A 16,971-nucleotide genomic window follows, 5' to 3' on the forward strand; every position below is an offset into this window, starting at 1 on the left:
TTCTGCCCAGCTTGTTTGAAGGCATCTTGTGTTGTGGCTGAGCCTGTGGGGAACCTAACACAGACACCTTCACCTAGAGATGGGAACACTGAGGCAGGAGGTTAGTCAGGGTCACAGACAACAGAAATCTAATCTTTTCTAGAAACAAACCCAAAGCTTTTCCATTGCTCAGAGTCCACTTCAGTGCTTTATTTGGGATAGTAAATACAGCCCTCAGCCCCTCTCTGCAGGGATGATGCTGCAGCATGCGTTTCATACTTCTAAGCAATGTAACTGATCTTCCCTCATCAGCAGCTCTCACCTGCCACCTCCATGTCCCTAAGTGAGGGGGGAATATCCAGTTCCCCAATAAAACTGCAGTGAACTGTGCTGCACCCCTGGTTCTTATTCCAGCTGCTCCCCAAAAATCATTATTGCTATCTGCTCCTCTGCAGGAATGTGGCATGCCTGTCTTCATTAATCTTTCTTTTGGAAAACTACAGAGGAGAAGAGGTTATTCTTTCTCTCTCCACTGGACATGTGCTATCTCCCAGCCCCGCAGGCTGCAGCTGGTTTTCTTTGTCAGAGGATTTTGGCTGAGCTGCCGTGATAATTACACAGCTGGGCAGTGGGAAATCCCGCCCAGTAGCTGACGCCTGCCTAATCGCTGCTGGTTGTGTTCAGAGACTCCAGGACCTGCTGTAATAACACAGCCACTTAATTAGTCTTTTCCTGAGTAAAAGCTTTGGAAAGCAAAGGAATTGCAGCTTCCTAGATCCTCTTAACAATGTGAGTACACAACGGGTGAAAACAGTCCTGATAAAGGACCACGAAGGGAGCTTATGCAGCTGAACGTCAAATCTTTGCCCTGCCTCAGTTTCCCCTCCTTGGCTTGCTCTCTGGTGTCAGGACAATCCAAGTAACACCCACCCCTGAGGCATGGTTTATTACAAGGACATTGCAGTTCAAATGTCAGGATAAATCAATATAAACATTTCCTTCTCTCCCAGGGCTGTCTGGCACTTCATCCACCTCTCCATTTGTGAGGCTTTCACCCCAAGCAGTCCCAGCTCGCCACCCAAGCTAACTGCTCCATGTAAGTGCCTCTGAAACCAGCCTTGCTGTTATTTTAGCTTGTTTCTAGGTTTGTATTAATGACAGAGTGTCTCCTCTGCGTTTGGAGGATTCAGATGCTGAATTAACAGTGAGCTGAATCACAGTAATTTACTGTGCTTTCACTCTGTTGCAACTGGGAAAACTTGCAGAGATTTAAGCTAATTTATTCCCCTTGCCCTGCTTGCCTTGGGCTTAGGAGACAGCATTGTTAACCATGGCTCAGCTGACAGCATTGCACTCTGTCAAAGCTTAAATAAACTTTGCTGAAAGTCAGAGTTAAAATAGTGCAAGGGCCATTATTATCCAAATGTGGAAAAAGAAAAGAAAAACCCTTATCTGCTCCTCTTCCTCATTGACCACTCAGCCCCCTTATAATCCCTCATTACTCCTTTCTTGCCTGGACTGTGAGAATGTGCCAGCCCCTCAGACCATCCTCCTTATCCCTGACCCATCACCAAATCCTGACAATACCTTCATCTCCACAACCACCTCCTGACCTCTCTCCTCCTCACCTGTACATTCCTTATTCCTTCCCTTCTCCAACCCACCCCAAATCCATCTCCTTCTGTCAGCAGTTCTTGTCTTGGCTGATGTCTCTGAACATCCTGCTCAAAGTCCTCCATGCTGGCATTTTTGCTGTGTGGCAATCCCATTTTTGCCTAAATTGGAGACTCTTCACTTCTCCTCTTCCTGGCACACTCTTCCACTTGCCACTGACATGTGTGGATGCCTTCCCTATGTTGGCATTCCTTCACCTGCTCTTCCTCATAGAAGTCCATGCTCTGGAAGGTTATCAAATATCATCCAGAGAAAACATTCAAACAGGCCTTGAAAACAAGAAAAACAGGGTATTTCCTGGGGAAAAGCAGCCATAATATGGCTCTACTTAATTACAAAGACTCCAAGATCTCTTTGTTTTAACTGGGCAAAGAATGGCTATTCCATGGGAGATTGGTTGGATGAGTGAAATTAAAAAGCCAGTCCAAATTTTTATTGTAGTTTGCTTCGTAAAAGGGCAGCCTTGAACTCTGACACTCCAACTCCAGTCCAGATTTCCTCCTTTTCTGTACAGTTTCTGGTTTCAGTGTTGGGTCAGATCAAAGTTATCCCTGGAGATGGGGTGCCAACACCTTCTCTGTTCTGAACTGGGTTTGCTTTTCACTTCCACCTCCAAGTTCAGAGCTTGGGGCAGAGATGCATTAGCATTTTTCATTTTCTTTTTAGTGTCTAGCAATGCATTTGTGTCAGGGGTTCATAATATCTAATTTTTCTTGTCCATCTTTCATGTCCACATTTTTTGTGCCAAGCTTTGAGTATTAATACAGATTGTATCAGTTCTTTGTGGTAGACCCAGGGCCAGCAGCTTTACCAAACCTGTGGATAAATGACATTTAGGCACTTTGGAGGACACGTACCAGCAACAACTTCTCCTAGAACCACACACCCAAATGTGTTCCCAGTACAAATACTGCTGAATCCAGACTCCAGATATTTATTTTCCTTTGCTACATTTCTTATTTCCTGAGAATTATTTGGTATCTCACAGAAAAAGCTCAAGCAATTCCCGACTCAGAGTTGTCTGTCTCCTGAGGCAGCTCCACAGCTCTAAAGCTTAGTCTTGTGGTGGTCAAAACCAGACCAGGATCACTGCCCTGGGTGAGAAAAGAGAGGAGGGGAGAGGAGATAATAGTGAGGATGTGATAGATACCTGCTTACAGAGCTCCTGGGTGAAATTTTTCACTCAAAACATTCTTTTTGCTGAGAATGCCTTTAAAAAAAATCAACACAAAAATCTGTGGGAAATGTCCAATTTCAACAACAATTTTAAGGTTTTCATTGAGGAAGAAAAAGCTTGAAAAATGTGCAGTTTTTTGGCAAAAGTAAGCTAAGGAGTTTGGCAAAAGCCCAAGCGAAAACCAAAAACCAGAAACCCCAAATTGTTTTGGTTTCTGGCCAAAATGTTTCGAGTTTTTGATTGCCAGAAACCAAACATTTTTCAGTTTTTGCTTCTTCAATGAAAACCTCATAACTTCTGCAGAAAAATGTTAAGATAACCTTTTGTTTTTGCTGATTGTCTTTCATAGGAACAGAAACAATTTCTGCCTTTTCCCTTTTTCCTCCCTGGATGGATGTGTGTGTGACCATGGGACTGTGGTGGCCCATTTGTGAGCTCCATTTGCCTGTCAACTTGAGCCATAGCACTTTCTCTGCCTGGCTTAGTTCCTCCAGCTCTGTCTGCCTGCCCATTTCTGGCTGTTCATAGGCAGGTTTGAGCATCCTCTGCAAAATACTTCGGGTCTTCAGCTTCCAGAGTTGTCAGGAGTATCTGAGGATGGCAAACACATTACAGGACTAGCTGGGCATTATGCAGGATTTGGCCCTCAAAAAAACCTACCTTCATCTTGGTGGGGAAGCCTGGATGAGGCAACACATTTTTCAGCCTTTCTTACCACCCACTGTGCCTGGGATTACACCTGTCCTGGTGAGCATGTTCTGCATCACTGTGTTCCAGCTTGGATACACTCCCTTAAAAACAATTACTTCATGTGGTGGATCTAGTTAACACTCCCTCCAGCTCTGAGCTGCCTCTGACCCTGCAGATGCTAAGTGTTAGCAGTTGTGCTCTAGTTGCTGTAATTCTCATTACCTCAGTGTAGACAAGACCTGTTTGCACCTTGAAAGCTTTAAAAATCTTTTAGGGGAATCCCTATGGAGGATTTGATGGTGGTGGTGGTTTTTTTTCTTCCCAACAATGCTGAATGCCAGTATCTGCCAGGTTCCTTCACTGGAGCTATGTGAGATGGGCACTTGTGGCAGCTCAGCCAACTTTTTGCCCTTTACCAGCCCGCTGAAGTCATCGCCAAATATAAAGCCAGGCCCTTGTGGGTTTTCTTCTTGGTTTCAGATGTGAAGGTGACCAGCTGCTGATTGAGTGTTGCAGAGATCTTTGGAGAACAGTGTGCATTCAGCTTGGAGATGAAGGGCTAAATTCAGACCATTTGTGCTCTTGGCATGCTGCTCCTCCTCATCGCTGTGTGTTTGCTTTAGAAGTCTGACTGGCTGACATGCCCCGGCCGCTGGCTAATGCGGATTAATTCTGACTCCCTTCAGGCTTCAAGGAAACAGATTGTGCAGGGGTTTTCATCACAAGGGGAATGAAAGAAGCTAGCAGAGTATCTTAACCCAAACCACGTCACCCATTGCTTTCAATCAGAAAGGAGGACAGATGAGATTAACCTCAAACCCCCCCTGGCTTCCTTGCGGACACTGCAAACCACAGTGCCAAGTGAGAGAGGAATGCAGGAAGAGGATGATTTTTTTTTGTGGACATGTAAGGGACTGGACTTAGACCACCAAGCCCATTCCACATTGGCCACCGAACAGTCACCAGAGGGTGTTGACTTTTGACCACTACTGTTTTTGTTAACAGGAAAAATAAAACCATATGTTGCTTAAGTAGATGCACAAAACTTTTCTCCAAATCCCCACAGACAAACTGTCAGCAGCAAAAGTATTTACTTTGGTAATGCAGCTGGGCTTAATCCCAGCCCCATTGTGTTTGTGCATGCCTTTTCACCACGGAGCTCAATAACATGCTGTTTGCGAAGAGGGTGAATGAATGCATGCAGTATGATTTCGGTTATTAGGCCTATCGGTTACAGCCCGAGACAAAAGGCTGGAGTCAACAATGGTAGCACTACATAGGCACTGCTCATGCTTCCAGTTAGGCTAAATGGAAATCTCAGTCATCAGTCACGTCAACTAGCCATCAGCTTGAGGTAGGACAGCAGGACTTGGCCCGGCGGTGCAGATCCTCAGCTGGCTTAAATCAGCGTAAATCCAGTGTAGTCCAAGGAGCCACAGCTGAGGATTTTGGCGCCTACTGTCTATTTTTGAGTTTAGTGGTTGTTGAATACTTAATTCTCTGGGCTGCAGGCTCCTGCAGCTGAGCAGTGGATGTGCTTGCAGGCTGTTTCCTCCTGGCTGGAATGTCACAAACATCAGTGAGGAACCTGGATGGTACCTCTGTAGGTGCCAGCTTTGGGGCAATCCCAAGCACAAACACAGGCTGGGTGGAGAATGGGCTGAGAGCAGCCCTGGGAGAAGGACTTGGGGGTGTTGGTGGTTGAGAAGCTCAGCACAGGCCCTGAAGAAAATTGTCCATGTGCACTTGAAACCCAAAAAGCCGGTTGTGTCTTGGGCTGCATAGCAAGAAGCATGACTGGAAGATCAGGGGAGGTGACTCTGCCCCTTAACTCTGCTCTCATGAAGACCCACCTGTGTCCAGCTCTGGGGCCCCAGCATCAGAAGGATCTGGACCTGATGGAGAGAGTCCAGAGGAGGCCACAAGGTTGATCAGAGAGCTGGAGCACCTCTGCTATGGATACAGGCTGAGAGAGCTGGGGGTGTTCAGCCTGGAGAAGAGAAGGCTGCACCTTCCTGTACCTACAAAGGGCTCAGGAGAGCTGGAGAGGGCCTTTTGACAAGGGTATCGAGTGACAGGACAAGAGGGAATGGCTTCAAACTGACAGAGGGCAGGTTCAGTTTGGATATGAGGAAGAAATCACCATCTGAAGGTGGTGATGCACTGGCACAGGTTTCTCAGAGAAGCTGTAGATGCTCCATCCCTGGCAGTGTTCAAGGCCAGGTTGGATGGGGCTCTGAGCAGCCTGGTCCAGTGGAAGATGTTTCTGTCCATGGCAGGGGGATTGAAATAAGATGATCTTCAATATCCTTTTCAACCCCAGCCATGCTGTGATTCTATGACATGGCTGCATCAAAATCTGGGTGCAGAGTAACTCCATGTTTGAGTACTATGACCACTGAAAGTTCCAAACAGGTGCTGGGGGAAATCAAACCAGGCACCAAACCTGTTCTCTTGTGAGCCTTTCTTACCTCAGATTGTAAATATTTGCAACCAAGGGCAAGAGCAGCAGCAGGTCCTTGCCTGGTGCTGACACAGATTTGGTGGCAGGATGGGCAGGATGTGGATCCACTGCCTGTGGCAGAGTGCTGTCAGCATGGCCTGGTCCCCACTGTGCTGGGTTGGTGACAGGGCACAGTGTCACCCCATCACAAACCTGCCAAAGGGCTGCTTTACAACTTGAAAAGCTGAGGCTGCTGCAACTGTAATTTGGAAAGGGAGGAGAAAAGCCACCTGTATTCATCATCACCTGAAGAGCCACAGTATTTCAAAATGGTTCTTTCTCACACTGCTGCAGCTAGAAGTGTGAAAGTAGTTCAGCTCCCATGAAAAACTGTTTTGATGCTGCCTTCTTGTGCCAGAAGAGCTGCATGGAGGTGAATTTGTAGCAGAGTTGTGTTTCAAGTTTGAGGAACCCTGACTGTGGTTCAACTCAATGCAAATTGTCTGTTCCCAAACACAAAATAAGTGAGGAAGGGGGCAAATTTCTCTTTGTGAAAAATATAAAGAACGCCTTTTCTCAGGGTAAAGCCTCATAGATAAACCAAGTGTTCCCAGATAAAAGACAATCTGGTTCTGCTGACACTTCCATAAACCTTTTTTCTAATATTCCATAATAAACTCGAGCAGCTTGCTGATAGAACTATATAACACAAATCATTCAGACCTGCAAAAAAAACCCCATGACAAGGTGAGTGTTTTAAAATATCCTTTGTAGACATGCACAAGAAAGTTAAACACCTGATAAAACTTAGGGATAGTCCCTAAAACAATACCCCTGTAAAATATGGAACACTTGTGTGAAGGCTGTTTGACACCATTTGCTTCAAAATGTTGAAGAATATTACAGTGCCACCAATTATTTCCATATCAAACTTTTGGGATGAGAAGTAGACATACTTTGGGGCAGTGGCAGAGCAAGGCAAGAAGAAATTGAACCAGAGAGAAATCCCAGAATCTTAGACATGCTCTGGTAACACACATGCTCAGCATCAGAAAGCTGTGGCTACATCAGAGTATTAAAATCAGTAAAATAATGTGATTTAAACACCAACACTGGGTGTGCTGAGAGCTGCACAAGAGAGAAACCTTCTGTCCTGAAGAGCTGATGGGCACCGGGAGGCCAAGGCAGGGCTGGGAAGCTCTGCAGAAGGAACATTGAGGTTGAAGACAATGAGGCAACCGTTAAATATCACCCATGGAAAAATGCTGGTATTTTTTCTGGTTTTCTGGGGAGTGGCAGAATTACTCTTTTGTGGAAGAATTTCAGCTTTCAGCAGAGAAAATGATCTTTTTGATATTTTTTTCATAAAACAAGCTTTTCTCTCTTTACTTTTTATTTGAGCTGCTATAGCCACTCAGTCTCAAAATTTTCTTCAAAATTTCCTATGGGGAACGAGACTGGGAATTATTCTAAATATTTCTTTCTACATAGAAACTCTAAACCTCTCAATGTTACCCTCATGCTTCTCCTCTTCCTCATCCAGGACTCAGTCCCCTATTCAAGATTGTCCTTGAGCAAAGATGCTTGAAGGGATTCCCAGTGCTCCTTAGCCCCAAACATTTTCCTTCTGTTGCCTGGCAGTTTTCTGTCCTGCAGCTGTGCCAAAACAATTGCTCATGGGTCGTGCTGCAAATGGGGTCCATGCAATTTTTTTAAATCTCAGTCAATCTATTTCCCCCGCTTTGGTGCCAAGTGTTTTCTTTCACCGACCTGCTTTACGGATGGTTGAACAGGTCCTGAGGAAGAGAACATTTAGGGACCTCTTTAGCTGGCTTTGCCTCTGGAAAAATGTCACATGGAAGATGTTAGGGGAGCATTTTCTGGCCAGTGCCTCGTGTCATTGAAGCAATCAGCTCTTTGAGATGAGTTGCAGGCAGAACAAGGTCTCCTCTGCTGATCTCAGTGCTGTGTCTTCCTATGCCAAATACCTCCAGGTAATGAAGGTCTGAGCAGCACATCCAGGGTGGGTATTGCCTGGGAAAGGATGTGAGCAAGAGCTCTCCCAGAACGGTCACGGGTTGTTGGTTAATGCCATTTTCAAGGCTTCCCATGTCTTTGCTTGGCCGTGGTGCCCAGAACAGGCTGCTGCGGGAGAGAGGGTTGAACCACAGGAAAATTATAAGTGAGTTAAAACATTCGTGGCCTCCTCAAGCCAGCTAGGATGCTATTTAAAGGACTGTATTATTCCCTGCTGCATCTTCTGGCCTGCACAGGGAGCTTTCATTCGCACAGCTGGCAGAGAGAGAGAGAGATAGTGCCTTGGAGAGCTCATGCGGCTTTCCACAACATCTCGGCTTGAAAGAGCCTTTGACTCTGCATCTTGCAAAATGTTTTCTCTGAGCTGTCAAAATATGCATCAGTCAAACCAGAGGAGTCTGGAATGTGTTACGTGCGTTGGTGCACCACGACCAATGGAGCTGGAGTCGTGGGGTCACAGCAAGGGCTCTCTGAATCCCAAAGACACCGTGCTACATAGGTGATGTCTGAGGTCCTGGGAAGTACCTCAGCCTCTGTTGAGGGAGAAAAAACCCTCAAACCCAAGGGGGGTTCTCCCCTGGGGTGACAAATCTTTCGAACCCTCTTAGGTTTGAAAGCAAGCAAGTGACACTTGGCTACCACATCCCTCAAAGAAAGGCAGATCGCTTGGCTTTCTACTCTTCCACATGGCACAGGCAGGGACAGAGGGTCATGTGCCACAGTTATGACCTCCATGGAGACCATCTGAGCTGGGAACCCTTGCAGGTGACAAAACTTCCAGACCTGGTGTGGTCCTGTTTGCCCAAGAAAAAACTTGTGTGGACTGGAGGCTCTCCTGCCCTGCTGTGTCTGGCCTGTGAAGTTGAGGAGCAGGACACTGGCCATCGCTCAGCCTTGAAAACATGTGAGGTGCTGTCATAATTTGGGAGTCAGCTCTCAGGAGCCCATTTTGCGTGTCTTATGCCCAGCCCTGAGGACATGAAAGCTGTTATAGGGAGCTGTTCCAACATCCAAATTTCCTAAGGACAAGGAAAGCACGCCATAAAGCAAACTCTGGTAACACAGGGATGGACAGGCAGGCAAGCTGCTTTTAGTAAAACTCCTGGGCACTTCTCTGGAGCCTGTTCAGAGCTGTTTGGAGGCACTTTATTTTGAGGAGAGATTTTGGTGTCATGTGCTGTCAGAAAACATCCAAGTGAGTCCTGATCACGGCCAGAGGGTGTCCTTCGGAGCATGTGGGATTTCTTGGCCAGGCTTGGTGGCTTGCTGTGCTGCTGGAGCCCTCCCGATGGTGCCAGGCTGCCGCTCGGACAGTGCCAGGTGCCAGCCATGTCCCCAGGGCATCCCAGGGAGCAGGTTCCTCCCAAGCCGCTCGCTATCGGGAATGCAGGCATAGTGTTTCCATGAGTAAGCCTCGCTTGCAGGGGTGCATGCTTGCAGGATGAGGCCATGGAGCGAATTGGTGAGTGAGCTCCTGCCCTGCTGCAGAGCTGACGAGGTGCATGTGATGTGGAGCTGGGCAAATGCACGCTCGAGAGCTTTTAATTTCACGCTTCCTGAGCAAGCACACTGTTCTCCGTAAAAACTGCAGGACTCTTGGTGGGTTTATTTCTGTATTAAATTTAGCATTTTTTTAAAAGCAGAAAAGACTTAAAATGGGGGTGATACAGAGATGAGGCAGATTTGCCTGTGGGCTGGGGCGAGTGGCATCTTTCTGGTTTGCTTCTTTCTGCCCTGTGGATCTGAGACACTGCACATCACTGAACACTCAAAACTACACGCTGCAAACATCTTGCTCTGTTTGAGCTGTGGCCCTTCCCTTCTAAACACAGTGGATAACAAACGAGGTGTGAAGTAGGGGTGTGCAAGGAGTCCCCAAGGAAAGTCAGAAAGGTTTAGTACCCCCAAACAGCAGGTCCCCATTCAGGTCCTGACTGCAGTCTCATGTCACGATAACATCACATAACTGGAGCTGATGTGCTCCCAGAAGGACTAATTAGTCTTGATTTTGGATGATGCTGATGTGGCCAGACCATTTCCAGGTCTGAGGTCACCTCTGGGATCTGTGCACTGTGCTTTGTGCTGCTGTGCTCTCAGATGTGCTCAGAGAGACACTGCTCCTCCACTTAGTGAAGTGCAAGGAAAAAAAGGTAGTGGTGAGTGTAGCAAAACTGTTAGGGTGGTAGATCCAATTTTTTTCCTTTCCTCTAATTCACTGACTGCCCTACAGCCCGAAACACTACCCTGGTACTGCAAATCCTTACCAGATTTCCACTCCTTGCCTGGCTTCTAATCTTTTAAACCCATTTTCCCTGATCTAGTAGATAGCACATGGAAAACTTTGGGTTCACGGTCATACTCCCTGCACGGATATGAGTGCAGTCCAAGCAAATAAATCCTGAGTGCAAGCATTCATACATGAAGAACTTCACACTCGGAAACATGACCACACTAAATTGCTGCCAGAGTTTTAAAAGCAGCTTTTGAAAATATTGGCCCTGCATCTTGTATTTCTGCAGCGAATGGTTTGATTCATCAGCGAAACACCAGCTAACTGCTCATCAGACTGCATCCTGGAGATGCAAGGAGGAGAGAGGCTGGGATGAAGACAGCTCTCTGCTTGTGCATAAATACACCCTGGACTGATTAGCTACCAGAGGAAAAGGAAAGCTTTATGATTTCTGCCTTTATTTGCTGTGTCTCTGTAATTACAAAGACTTGATACAGAAGAGTATCTTTCAAGTATATGAAGCATATGCTCCCCAGAAACACTCAGCAGCAATGCTTTTGGCTCCTGTGACTAATGCTAGCAGAAAGTTCAATTTCCTGACCGTCAGCACCAGGTTTTATTAAGAATGAACATTTTCCCTTTATTTTCCCCCCAGTTCCCAAAGTATTATTGATAGCTGATTATTACTATTTTATGTGAGGTCATAGCAATTAGTTTTGAATTGTAGACCTGCAAATGTGCAGTCTGTAAAACTCAGGTCAGTGTTGGAGTGCAGAGTTAGTATATGTCTGTAAGCCACCCTGAGGCTATAAACTCCATCATGGAGAAGTTAAGAGATTCCAGAGTGAAGGCTTTATCTCCAATGTTCATTTTATTTTTACAGACATATGCCTCAAGAAGGACTCACGACCATTTTACAGTGTATTTTTGCAGGATCTGCTCCATTCAGCTCACCAAAGAGGCAGTGCCCTTGCAAGGAGCACCCACTCAGCATTTCATGTCAGCCTCGGGGTTGCTCCAAGGTGTGCTGTCGGTGAGGTGGGACAGCTCTACCCCTCTCAGCCTTGGTTGCTCAGGGCTCTGCTCAACCCACTGCTCCTCTGCTCTGCTGGCTCAAGGCTGTCCGTGGGTCTTGCCAACTGGTCTCACTTTCAGCACTCTCAGCCTTCTTCCAAAACAACTCCCTTGCTTTCCTCTGTACAGCAACTCCAGGAGTGATTTATGGTGTAATTCATGAGTTATATACTATTACAATGCGTATCATGGAAAGGGAGAGAGCAACAGGATCTTCCGCTTCACTGCAAAGACCCTTGTACTTAAGCCCATGGTTTACCCTCTCTTACATATTTGGGATGGGGGCCAGGATATTAGGAAAAAATCCTTCACTGAAAGAGAGGTTAAGCACTGCAACAGGATCCCCAGGGAAGTGGTGGAGCCACCATCCCTGGAAGTGTTCAAAAACCAAGTAGGTGTGGCACTTTGTGATATGGCTTGTGTTGGTATCTGGTCAAAAGCTGGACTTGATGATCTTGCAGCTCTTTTCCAACCTTAATGATTCTATGATTTTTTCAGAGGGAACGTGCTCATGGGGATGGGAACTCAATTTTAATACCTACCAGTATTTGAAGTAAATGATCTTATATTGAACAAAACCCATCCCTGACACTGGGTCACTGGGACACCTAACTGGTTTCTTGTATTTAATGCTGTGAGAAATCCCTTGGGCTTCAGAAAGATCAAGAACATTGATTCCTCCAAATCACACTTGTTTCAATATTGATATGAAAGGGCACAGATTTTGTAAGTTATTAGTGTGTTGTGGGTTAAAACTTTTAAAAGAGTGTCTTGGGCAAGCTTATTCTATGTGTAACTTTGGGTTAAACTTTATACTCCCCCAGCCCTTAACTTTTACAACACATTTTGATTCAATCAGGATTTGCTTGAATTCACCTGGTTATGTCTAAGGGCAACATTTGTCCTTCTCTCTGCTGTTAAGTGTAGTTACACTTGAAGTGATCCTTGAAGGAAAAGGTACAACTAATAACAGTGAAATTCAATTACTGAATAGCTATCAATGACAAAATGTTGTGGAGAACACTTTGATCTGAATAAAACACTTGGCTCTACACAAAATGAAATACTGTCTGATATCTAGGGCTTTTCATAAGCAAGTGGAAACTAAGGTAATTATGACAGGCAGAGAGAAAAATCAATGTTCTGATTTGAAAATTAGCCTTTTCTGGCTTGTTTTTTCTGGCTTAGACAATCTGACAACATTTCATGAAATATTTTGATCTGCTTGAAATTGTCTTTCTTTCTTCTTCTTTTTTTTACCAAAAAGTTGTATTTTTGGCTGAAAATTTTTACTGTATCCAGAAAGGGAAATTGTTCTGTCAAGGGTATTGTAAAAAGCCCTGTGTTTCATTGCCTTTTAATGGAACCTTAATAGAAGTTGGCAGCGTAGATGACGAAGCTGGAAGGCTGCAGTGGAATTTAAACAATCAGAAGTTGTTCTGAGGTTCATGACCATGAGAGAGCCCTCGAAGCCCATAACTACTCACTTGGCCATAAAAATGGCTGATCTCATTTCTTCCCATCATGTCCCATCCTCGGGAGAAATGCTCACAACTGCAAGAAGCCCACAGGGGACCATGCTGTGGCTATTGATTTTAGATGGAAGATGTGCAGATACTGCAGTGAGGATGGGAAGGATCAGCTCCACCCAAAAAAATGCACTGAAATCTGGAAAGGCTCTTGGGTCTGTGAAGGAGAGGATAAATTTAATCAATGTCAATGTTTCCAGCCGATTCAGAAAAGCCTGACTATGCATTAAGCTGTAATGACCTCTGGCAGACTTTTAATCTAGATGTGAAGCATTTAAACTTTCTTGTTAATGAGGAGCATGACTTCTAAATCCTTTGAAAAAGTTGCATCTGAATGAGTTTATGCTACTTGCAGCTTACATTGCACCCACTGGAAGTTCCTTGGGTTTTTGCTGGAGTATTCCTGAAACCAGAATTAGAAATATTCCCCAGGGATAACACTACCTGGGCTGGCACTTCTTTTTCTCCCCTGCACTGGTTATTTGTTCCTCTTAATTGCTGCTACATATTCAGAAGGCTTTTAGCTCTTAGTCTATTGGTTTGTCTATTGCAGAGCCTTTAATAGTGGTTATTTCCTGGTAGTGAATGCTGAACTTGGTCTAGTGGGACCTGTTTGTAGCATAGTTTTCCGTAATTACCCAAAATTTACACAGCAATTCCGAGCTTATTATATGGGGCATAGTATGTAATTACAGGCATAACATATTAGGTCCTAATAACAGCAAATATATCATTACACAAATCATTCATGTTACTGTGCTGATATTTTTATATGGAGTGAGTGAATATAATTACTAATAATGACAATACCCATCTTACAGCTGCAGTGTAATTGGTGCCACTGTGACACATAGCAGGGCAAGGGCAGGAGTAAGGAAACTTCCACTGAAATATGGTTGAGTTCATGAAATTCCACATGCAAAAACCGAGGTGGAAACCCTCTCTTTATATATATGAGAATTTCACTCATCACAACAACCACCCAGGATGAGGCATCCACACTGTCTTGCTTAGATAATGGATCTCCTAATTAGTTATGGGAGGGGGAGATGGTTCTCCAGACCCCAGGGTTGTGGATGGAGGGAAGGAATCCTATAAATGCAGCAGCAAAGAGAGTTGAGGCAGGAGGTCACCAGGTGAGCTGTGCACATGGTGTGTCTCACCTTCCAGCTTGGAAAAGCTGGGCTCAGCCCAAGATTTGTAATAAAAGTGCTTTGAGTCACTGTAGACCTCCCCTGAAAGGTGACTGCTGATCCTGCCAAAGGTATGTAGCTTGTAGGGAGAAGGTGTTAGTGCTGGCATCTGTCAGACAGCCCTGGGTGTGGATTAAGGACACAGAAGGGGTTCAAGGCCAGCTCTGACCTTTGCATGCAGCTCTGTGAGGGGTTTGGGTTCATACATAGGGGTTTATGAGGGTTCATGAGTGATTTGGGTCGATGCACTTTGGTTAATAAGTTGATTAAGCACTGCTGTCCTGGCACTCCAAGATGCATCATCTCAGCCCTTGGCATGAGGGCAGCTTGGTGGAGGGTAGAAACAACAGAGATTTATTTTTCCTGTAGTACTATATCAGCAAGTTCAGGCGGTGACTTTTGTTTCAACATCTACATATTTATATCTGCTGCATACTTCAGGCTGAAATTTGTTTCCTTTGCTGACAGGTTAACCTGCTTTCTGGGGTCTGTCTGCAGCAGCCCACCAGCACCTTTGCCAACACTAACCTGGATTTACAACGCTGAGCCCCCGTTTGCCACAGCAGCAGGACAAGGGTCAGCCACTCTCATTTTGTTCATGTCTCCAGAGCACCTCAAAGTGACAATAGGAGGAGAAAAAAACATGGAAACATAGGCTGGGGTCTGCCCCGAGGCAGATCCTCAGGGGCACATGGCTGGGAGTTATCAACAGGACACAGTTTACCACCTTGGACACCTTGGTTTGGGCAGAAAGCCTTTGTTTTGCTACCTTTTTTTTGGTATGGAAATACCCCAGTTAGAGCAGAGATGATGAATGGGAACCATGGGAGCCAGAATCAGCCTGCCAAAGTGATTTTACCCAGCCATGCAAATATTGATGGGTCAGCCTGAGTGGGAGTACTTCTACTTATGTGGGGCAGAGGGAGAAGGAGATGCTCAGCTGAGCCTGGCAAGGGCTGTTGCGCAAATGTCATTGTATTGCTCTACAAATCATAAAATCATAGAATATCCTGAGCCGGGGAGGACATAAAGATCATCAAAGCCCAGCTCCTGACCCTGCACAGGAGAACTCCAAAAATAACACAATGCGCCTGACAGCATTGTCCAAATTCTTCTTCAGCTCTGTCACGTGCCATGTCCCCTTCCAACCACCCTCTGGGTGAAAAACATTTTCTTATTATCCAACCTAAACTTTCCCTGACACAACTTTATGCTGTTCCTTTGGATCCTAATAGTTACATCCAAGACTGAAAGCCACTTTGAGCTCAGTGTTCAAGGATAGAAATGGTAAGTCACACAGCTCCCCTGCATTTCTACAGATGCCACCAACCACAAGCAACAGTAAACCCTCAAAAGAAAGGAATCTGCCTTTCTGGGGCAGATTATTCCACACACTATCTTTGAGACTTCATAGACAGCCTTTCAACCCCTGGTAGCTTCAGGAGTTATATAAGGGATGATATAAAACCTGGCTTGAAAAAGCTTGGATTTAGAGGTATCCATGCAAGACAGAGCTCCTTGTGCAAGAAGGACTTGGCAGCTGTAAGGACATTTATTTGTCAAGCAGGTAAGCAGTGACTGCTGCTGTGAATCCTGCGCAGTACTCTGAACAAGTCTGGCAGTGTTGTCACATTTATAAGACGATCCTCACCTTGGTCCTTTGCCTTTGGAACCAACTTGGCCACTAAATTCCTTCAACAATTGCTAGATCAGAATTAAGTGGAGGTGCTGATGCCCTTCACCCACCACAGCTGGCACCAGTACAGTGGACACAGTACGAGCAATGGGTGCAGTGCTTTACATCCAGGCAATGTTAGTTTTTGTGTGTGATTTCTGGTTAAATATGGCATCCTGGTCTAATATGGCATTAAGCCTCTGTGAGAAACCCAAATACCTCTCCTTTATGTAATGAACATCATCTCCCCTCTGTCCCACAGTGGGCCATGGCCAGCTGAGCAGAACCTCCTTTGTGGGGGCTGTGTTTCCAAAGCTCCTTTGCCCTCCCATCCCATACGTGGAGCTGGGAGTCGGCGCCAACTGGGAGCAAAGGCTTTGGCTCTGCTGACCCCGGGGAGGTGATGGCACGAGGGCTGTTTTGCTTTTCCAGCATGATAACAAACATCATTCCCTCGTTATCTTCAGAGAGAGCGATCTCTCGGGGAGGGGAGGAGTGAGGCAAGGTCAGCTCTGTGCCCGGCCAGGAAAGCCTCCATGACAGTGTTCAAACTCACATGTTTGCTACCCTTTGGTAAACATTTATCCTCCTTGCTGTTGTCAGGGCTGGTTGGTGGAGCTGGGCTGAGATGCAGGGGCAGTGGCAGGGGTGGCATTGCTGCTCCTCTCACCTCGCCTGACCTCCCACTGCGATTCAAAAGCACCCATGCATGCCCCTTGCAGAGTCTTGCTCAGTTAAACCAGGCAAACCAGTTAATTTTTTTAGCTTTTAGGGACAATCTCTCTGCCACCACATACTGGAGGGTGGAAATAGCAGGGAGTATTTAAGGAAAGCAAATTTGGGAATTTGTAAATGAGCAACATGATCCCAAGGGTTAATGTTTCCCTAAACAGGGGCACAAAGAATACCGCGTGACCTCAAGCCCCAATTGCAACCCGATGATGCTGTCCAGCTTGTGACTTACGTATTTGCAGCAAATTCCTTATCTATAACAGGCACTGAAAGGGGAAAAAAAAGGTAAATAAAACATATCAGCAGTATTGTATCACTAACTCTCCCCGCAGACCTTGTTTTACTGATAATTATTAACTCTCTCAAACTGAGAGCCATTGCAGAACTCGTAACTAAAATATTATGGTATTTCTCAAATTAAAAATGCTCAGTGAATGTTCCACTCTGCTCAAAGAAAGAAATGTCCACAGGGTTTCCTTAGCCTATGTGTGTAACAGGACAACTTGGGGTTGTGTCCATTGCTCTTGCTCAAAACCCA

This window comes from Lichenostomus cassidix, chromosome 4, assembly GCF_008360975.1.
Source record: "Lichenostomus cassidix isolate B80296 chromosome 4, HeHo_3.0, whole genome shotgun sequence".
Taxonomy (NCBI): Eukaryota; Metazoa; Chordata; class Aves; order Passeriformes; family Meliphagidae; genus Lichenostomus; species Lichenostomus cassidix.